This window comes from Mustela lutreola, chromosome 2 (genome assembly GCF_030435805.1).
Source record: "Mustela lutreola isolate mMusLut2 chromosome 2, mMusLut2.pri, whole genome shotgun sequence".
NCBI classification, from domain to species: domain Eukaryota; kingdom Metazoa; phylum Chordata; class Mammalia; order Carnivora; family Mustelidae; genus Mustela; species Mustela lutreola.
Window position 1 is genome coordinate 15,847,972 of NC_081291.1, and position 6,367 is coordinate 15,854,338.

At 51.4% G+C, this 6,367-nt stretch overlaps 1 pseudogene; it reads right to left on the minus strand.

Annotated features, from left to right (window-relative positions):
• Positions 1 to 635: 635 nt before the first annotated feature.
• Positions 636 to 2,693, minus strand: LOC131823831 (multiple C2 and transmembrane domain-containing protein 2-like; annotated as a pseudogene).
• Positions 2,694 to 6,367: the final 3,674 nt, after the last annotated feature.

The following is a 6,367-nucleotide window of genomic DNA, read 5'->3' on the forward strand; positions in this document are numbered from 1 at the left end:
TTCTAGTTCTAGAGGGTCTGGTGAAAATAATACATCTGTAAGAATTATAGGAAATGACACTTTAATGGAAAAATACTATCTGAAAACTATAATGCTAAATCTACTTGAATAAAAGCAATTGTACTATCAATTAAATAACTATCTAACTATCTATCTAAATAATACCTAAACTAAAAAGAGATAAGTCAAAATAACTTTAAAGACAGAAAACACATGCAGATGTTATGCTGTGGTTGTGGGAGTTCAGGACCGGCCTGCGGTGAGCTCAGTCAAATCCGCAGGGGTCTCTGGTGGTGTGGCCCAGCTGCCTGGGCCCTCAAGTCCTGGCTCTTCTCCTTCCTGGGGGTGCTGATGATCCAGGGGTTCTCTGACACTACTGGGCCTCTGTGGGCAGCTGGTGGAGGAGCAGGAGTAAAAGGGCCACTTGGGAAAAGCTGGAAGTTGGACTCCGCTTTGGCCAACATTTGCCTGTTGTAATCACTTTCTTTCTTTAGCTCCTTGAGGCTTCTCTCGGTCAGCACAGCTGCCATCCAGCTTTCCTGAGCTCTCTTTGCATGGAAGAGGATCCCCTTTTGATAGTGCATGGCATTTTCCTCCAATTGTCTCCTGGTGTCTTCAGCGATCTCCTTGTCTGAGACATGGCCTTGATGTTTCTACATGTGCAGGAAAGATTCCACTTAATGTCTGCGCACTGCTCTTCTGCCTCAGACCATTTTCTCTCAACGGGGCTGATGCATTCTTGATATAATTTAGGCAGAGTTTGAAGCTTCTGTTTCAGCTGCTGAATCTTCTCTTCAAGCTGTGAATTTTCACGCTGCAAAGAGGCCTCCTTGGCTTGAAGATCTGTTATTTGTCCCATAAGCTCCTCATTCATTTGCTTTCCTTCCTGCAATTGTCTGGCTAGTTCCTGCTTTTTCGCTTCAGCACTTTGAAGGGACACGTTGGAATCAGCATCATCAGTGACACCCTTCAGATCACCCTCTGACCTGTGGATGGGGCCATCATCATTTTCTGTTTCCCTCTTTTCCGCGACCTCACAGTTGACATGACCCAAATGATCTCCAAGGTGAGTGGGCCCGGGGAAGGTCTTCAGCAGGTTTTCACCCTCCGGTACTAACTGGCTGACTTTCTCGTTCAGGGCCTGTTGGAATCCTGCGTTTGACTGTTCAAGCCTTTCTTTCTCCTGCTCCATTTCTCTGCTTCCATCTCGCGGTTTCTTGGGCGAGCCGTTCTGGACTCTGGAGATCAGGAGGGTTTTCATTCAGATCACCCAGGGTTTTCTCCCAAAGGTCTTCTCCATTCTTCTCTGAGGCTTTGAAGATGGGTCTGTCACCAGTCTCTTGAGACGATTTAGGAGGCTGGCCCTTCAGTAACTTTTTCCGAAAGTCAACAGTATTCTGAAGAGACAGCCTACAGTGGTTTGTATTTATTGCTGATAAGCACGAGGATTTTAAGGTGGGAAGACTGGCCTCCACCCCGGGCAGACCTCAGGCATCATCAGCTTGTGTCAGCAGTTCCATATTCTCACTGCCTTTCCCACAGACTTCAGCGTGGACAAAACACCTTTCGCCTGACACCTTCACCCTTCTGAAAATGTGTTGTTTCTTCGCTGGCAAAACCAGTATCACAGTTTATACCAGGATCTCCCAGGGAAACCCACGGAGACCTGAAACGTGTCTCCAGCGTTCAGAAATCACCAGCGGAGGACCGCACAGTTGGTCTAGGACCAAGTGGAAATGGATCTATGGCAGGCAGGAGGCCATCCAGGGCTGTGGAGAGCTCCCCAGCTCTGCCTCCAAAGGCCAGTGTTCTCTGGGTCTCAACTGAAGGCTCAGAACCTTGGGGGGCGCTCTACCTCTAAGGTAAACAGTTGCCTGACAACCAGAGCACAGCAGTTGCATTGGGGGATGGGGAGGCCAGCCAGCTTCTAGGACACAGTTGCCCTCTCACTTTGCCCACAGCTGTCCGGGATGACCAGGTTCCGGCCTTCCTTCAGGTGGATGGTGAGGAGATAGGCAAAAGGACTGGGCAGGTTACTCAAGCCATCACTGGCTTCCCCAAACATAGATTGTTCTTCAAATTGTTGGGATGTCAGAGAAGCATTCAGATCGCCACTTTCACATAGCTTCTCTGGCTCTTCCAGGGCCTCGTCTCCAGCCGGCGTCTTCTGCAGCAGATCCAGGATGCCATTGCTAGAAGGCCTCCTGTCCTCGGCCGGAGAGGCATAGGCCTCCTCGGCGTCCGTTTCCACCACACGGAGGTAGCCGGCTTCTTCCTGGCTCCAGTCCAATTCCTCCTCAGACTGTTTCAAGGAGCTACTGCTGCTCTTGGGCAAGATCCCCGCCGTTGACAGGCTGCTGGGCACCGAGGTGTACGATGACTGGGGCCCAGAGTTAAGGCCTGCCCTCTGGGGCCAAGGCCTCAGCCTCCAAGAGGTCAGACAGAGAGGCTGAGGTGGCGGTCCAGGGAACGCCTTTCCCGTAGGTCTAGGGGCTTGTTCGGGTTCTTTTTCACCCTCCTCTTGCTCAGGTTGATTAACAAAGGCCTGGTCCGCTGTTTCAAAGAGCCCCAGACAGACGGTTTATCCTCCATGGCTGCCTGAAGACCCAGGAAGTCACTCCATGAGAGAGCTCCTCTGTGTGGGAAACCACCGCAGCGGCTCCTGCCGGGACCCGCCGCCGCCGCCGCCGCTCGCACGCACGCGCAGAAGCAGCAACGGCCGAGATGCGCGCGGGGGGGGGGGCGGGGGGCACGGCTCGCGCCCTCCGACTTCCTAGGCCCCGCCCCTTTATTGTACCTAATTTTTTAAGCCATCTTGAATCCCTTATGGAATAAGGTTTACAGGACAAGGTTGATGCTCGGCCCAGATCCCTCACGTTCCCTTTTACTGGTGTGTGTACACGCGTGTGGATGTATGTGCTCGTGTGTGTGTGTGTGTGTGTGTGTGTGTCCCTACCACCATTTCCAGTAGCCAGTCCCTGAGCCTCTTTTTTGGACATCAAGTCTTGGGCTATTAGGGGAAGTACTGTCTGAGAACTTAACCCCTCTGGGGTGACCCTGAACCAATGACTTGTGGGGTGTGAGAATGTGCCAGTCTATCTAGGTGCCCTGAGGGCAGGCACTAGGAGGTTCTGAGGCAATCCTTTCGTTTCAGCGCCTCCTATGGGACAAAAATGAAGCCACCACCCTCCGTGGGATTTTGCCTGAGATGGTACCCTGGTAAGGCTCCCCCCCCCCCCCAGGGAGGGGAGGGGGCACATCCTTCATAAATCACTTATATTCTAAGCTCATTTCAACGTCTGCTTGGGGAGTCTGACCCAAGACAGCCAGTGACACATTTTTAAATGTTAAAATAAATTTTAAAATATAGCAGTCTCTGTGGGTGTACATAGGAATGTGAGTTGGTTTAAACAGCAAATTAAGTAAAAAATAAAGGCAGGCTCATTTCCCTTGGCACAAGTCGGACTTGAACAGCAGGTGGGATCCTGTAAGTCATGGATGGTCACTTCTGTGGGGGCTGAAACCACCTCCGAGGATGGGGAGCGGGCTTCCCTGTGCCTCCCCGCTGCTATTCCCAGTACATAGGTGAGGCTAGAGGCCCGAACAGTGGGCACACAACCCAAATAACTGTGTAGTTTCACCAGATGCATCGGGCCCACCCCGGTCCAAGCAGAAGGAGGAAGCAGAGTGGGGGTGCCTGGTGCTGCCCTGTGTCACCACAGAGAGGGTTCCTAGAACACCGGCCCTTCCTGGCAGCTTCAGAGAAGAGTCCTCTGCCCTCTACTGCTAACAGCTGGGGAAGTGTGCATGTGCGTGTATGTGTGTTGGTTGAACAGCCCAGAAGCCCTGGAAGCTCTGAGACATCTGAGAAACCTCCCAATTCAGGTCCTGCCCTCTGTGCAAAGGCAGGAGAGGGACACCTTGGTTCTTCCAAACAGGTGTGTCAGATCTCACCACCACCCGTGCTTGGGTCTGGATTCTCCGTTGGTCTCCAGGGCAGGGCGCCACCTGGTGGTGGGTGCTCCAGGGTGGCGGAAGCTCTGGGCTCCCCTTCTCTTTCTCTTTTGCACAGCTCCTGTCAATGGAGGGGGCTGCTAAAGGGGCTGGGGGATAGAGAGTGAAGACTAATCCTCTGCAGCCTCAGACCTCCCTGGCAAGCCACTGCCTTGAGCGCATTTGCTGGCTTGCTGTGATGGAGGGCGTGGTTGGGGAAGTTGGAGCCGGATGCTAGCATTCAAGCTCCAGCTTCATCACCTGAGACACGTTGTTACAAGTTTCCAAGCCTCAGTTTCTTACCTGCAAAGGAGAGATCAGAGGACCCACCTCCCTGGGCTCTTTGCAAAGAAGAAAAGATCTGAGATGATGCATTATCTGAGTTTGGGTTCCCCCAATGCAGATCCCGAGAGATTGAGAGTAAGTTGTTTATTTGGGAGGGATCTCAGGACACAGGAGCACTTGAGGAGGGAGGGGAAGAAGACTGCGGGAGCGGTGTATCCCACGCGTGTGTTGCCACTGGGCCACCAGGCACTCTGTCCTTCTCAGCACTACCGACCCTGAGGGGTGAGGGAGCTGGGGTTTGTCTACGCTGATTCCCAGCAGTCCCTGATTGAAGCTACTCCCGGGGTGCCTTAATGCCTCAGCTCTTCCAGCTTCTTTAGAGCTTGGATCCAGTGGGCTCCAGCATCAGGGAGCGTCCTAGGATAGATTCAGAAATGACTGTGTTTGGAAGTTGGGCCAACATGCATGAGGAGGTTGTATAGGTGGGGGACCACCAAAATCTTCTGTATCCTTTTTTTTTTTTTTTTTTTTTTTAGGTTTGCAGAACAGAATGCAGCACTAGTAACATCTCCATAAACAATCACTATGAAATAATAGGATGCATCAGGGGTCCGATCCAGGGTCCCCTTCTCCACCCAAAGCTAGAAAGGGCTGCAGATGGACTGTGTGCTGTGGGGAGTGCCAGAAGCCACTGGCCTTCCAAGCTGGGGTTTGGTTCCCCCATTTTACAGACAAGGAAACTGAGACTTCCAGAGTGTGAAAGCCATGCCTAAGGAGACACCAGTGCTGGCCTCCCGGGAACAGGAACTGCTGTTCTTGCCTGTGCCAGGATTCTAGGGATTTTTCATCCCGTACTTGAGTGAAGATGCTTTCTCTCTGAGCCCAGCCACGACCGTGCAGAAATTTGTTTCCCTCTGTGAAATGTCAAGGCTGAATCTTTTATGTTCTGCCCAGGGTCTGCACCCAAGGGTGAACTCCATCCAAGCCCCACAGCTGCCTCCCGCCTCTGAGACTCTGGGAGTCTTAGAATAATAACAAAAGGAATAATTCTCCGTGGTGGGGGAGAGTGAGGGAGTAGTTTTATCCTTCTCGTCCTGCACCATTCGAACCCGGGAGAGAAGATGAGGGAATTGGTGGAAGTAAGAGAAGTTGTGACCCAGTCTCACTCACTTCCGGGCTTGCCTACAGGCAACGTGGGAGCTGCCTGCCCATGGGGTCTGCGGCTGGTCTACCAGGAGTCAGAAACCCAGGGGATCATTCCTGCTCCAGGGGCAGGAATAGAGGGTCTGCTCAGCTTTCCTCCCTGAATGCCATAGTCCCAGGTCAGGAAAAGAGGAGCCCCAGCTGTAGGCGAGGGGGCAGAGAGCAGCCAGGGGCAGGGTGGACAGGTGGGGTGGCCCCCAAGGAGTGGGATTCTTTATTATTCTACTGGGTGGAGAACAAAACTCATCTTTTATGGCCCACGTTCCATTCTCAGTTGGAGCCAGAAGAGTCTTTCCTTTATTGTCATTATTTTTAAAATATTTTTTTACTGTGGTAAAATATATATAACATGAAACTTGCCATTTTAACCTTTTATTCAGTGGCATTAATCACATTTACAATATTTTGAAACCATCACCACTCTGTTTCCAAAACTTCTTCATCACCCCAAACAAAAACCCCATACCCATTCATCAATAACTCCCCTTGCCCCCCTCCTCCAACCTGTAGTAACCTCTATGCTACTTTCTGTCTCTATGACATTTGACTGCTTGAAGTACCTCATATAAGTGGAATCAGACAGTATTTGTCTTTTTGTCAAGGGCTGATTCCACTCACCATAAAGACTTCAAGATTCATCCATGTTGTAACAAGTGTCAGAATTTCAATCTCTCTTTTTTTTTTTTTAAAAGATTTTATTTATTTATTTGTCATAGAGAGAGAAGCGAGAGCAAGCACAGGTAGACAGAGTGGCAGGCAGAGGCAGAGGGAGAAGCAGGCTCCCCGCCAAGCAAGGAGCCCGATGTGGGACTCGATCCCAGGACGCTGGGATCATGACCTGAGCTGAAGGCAGCCGCTTAACCAACTGAGCCACCCAGGCATCCCA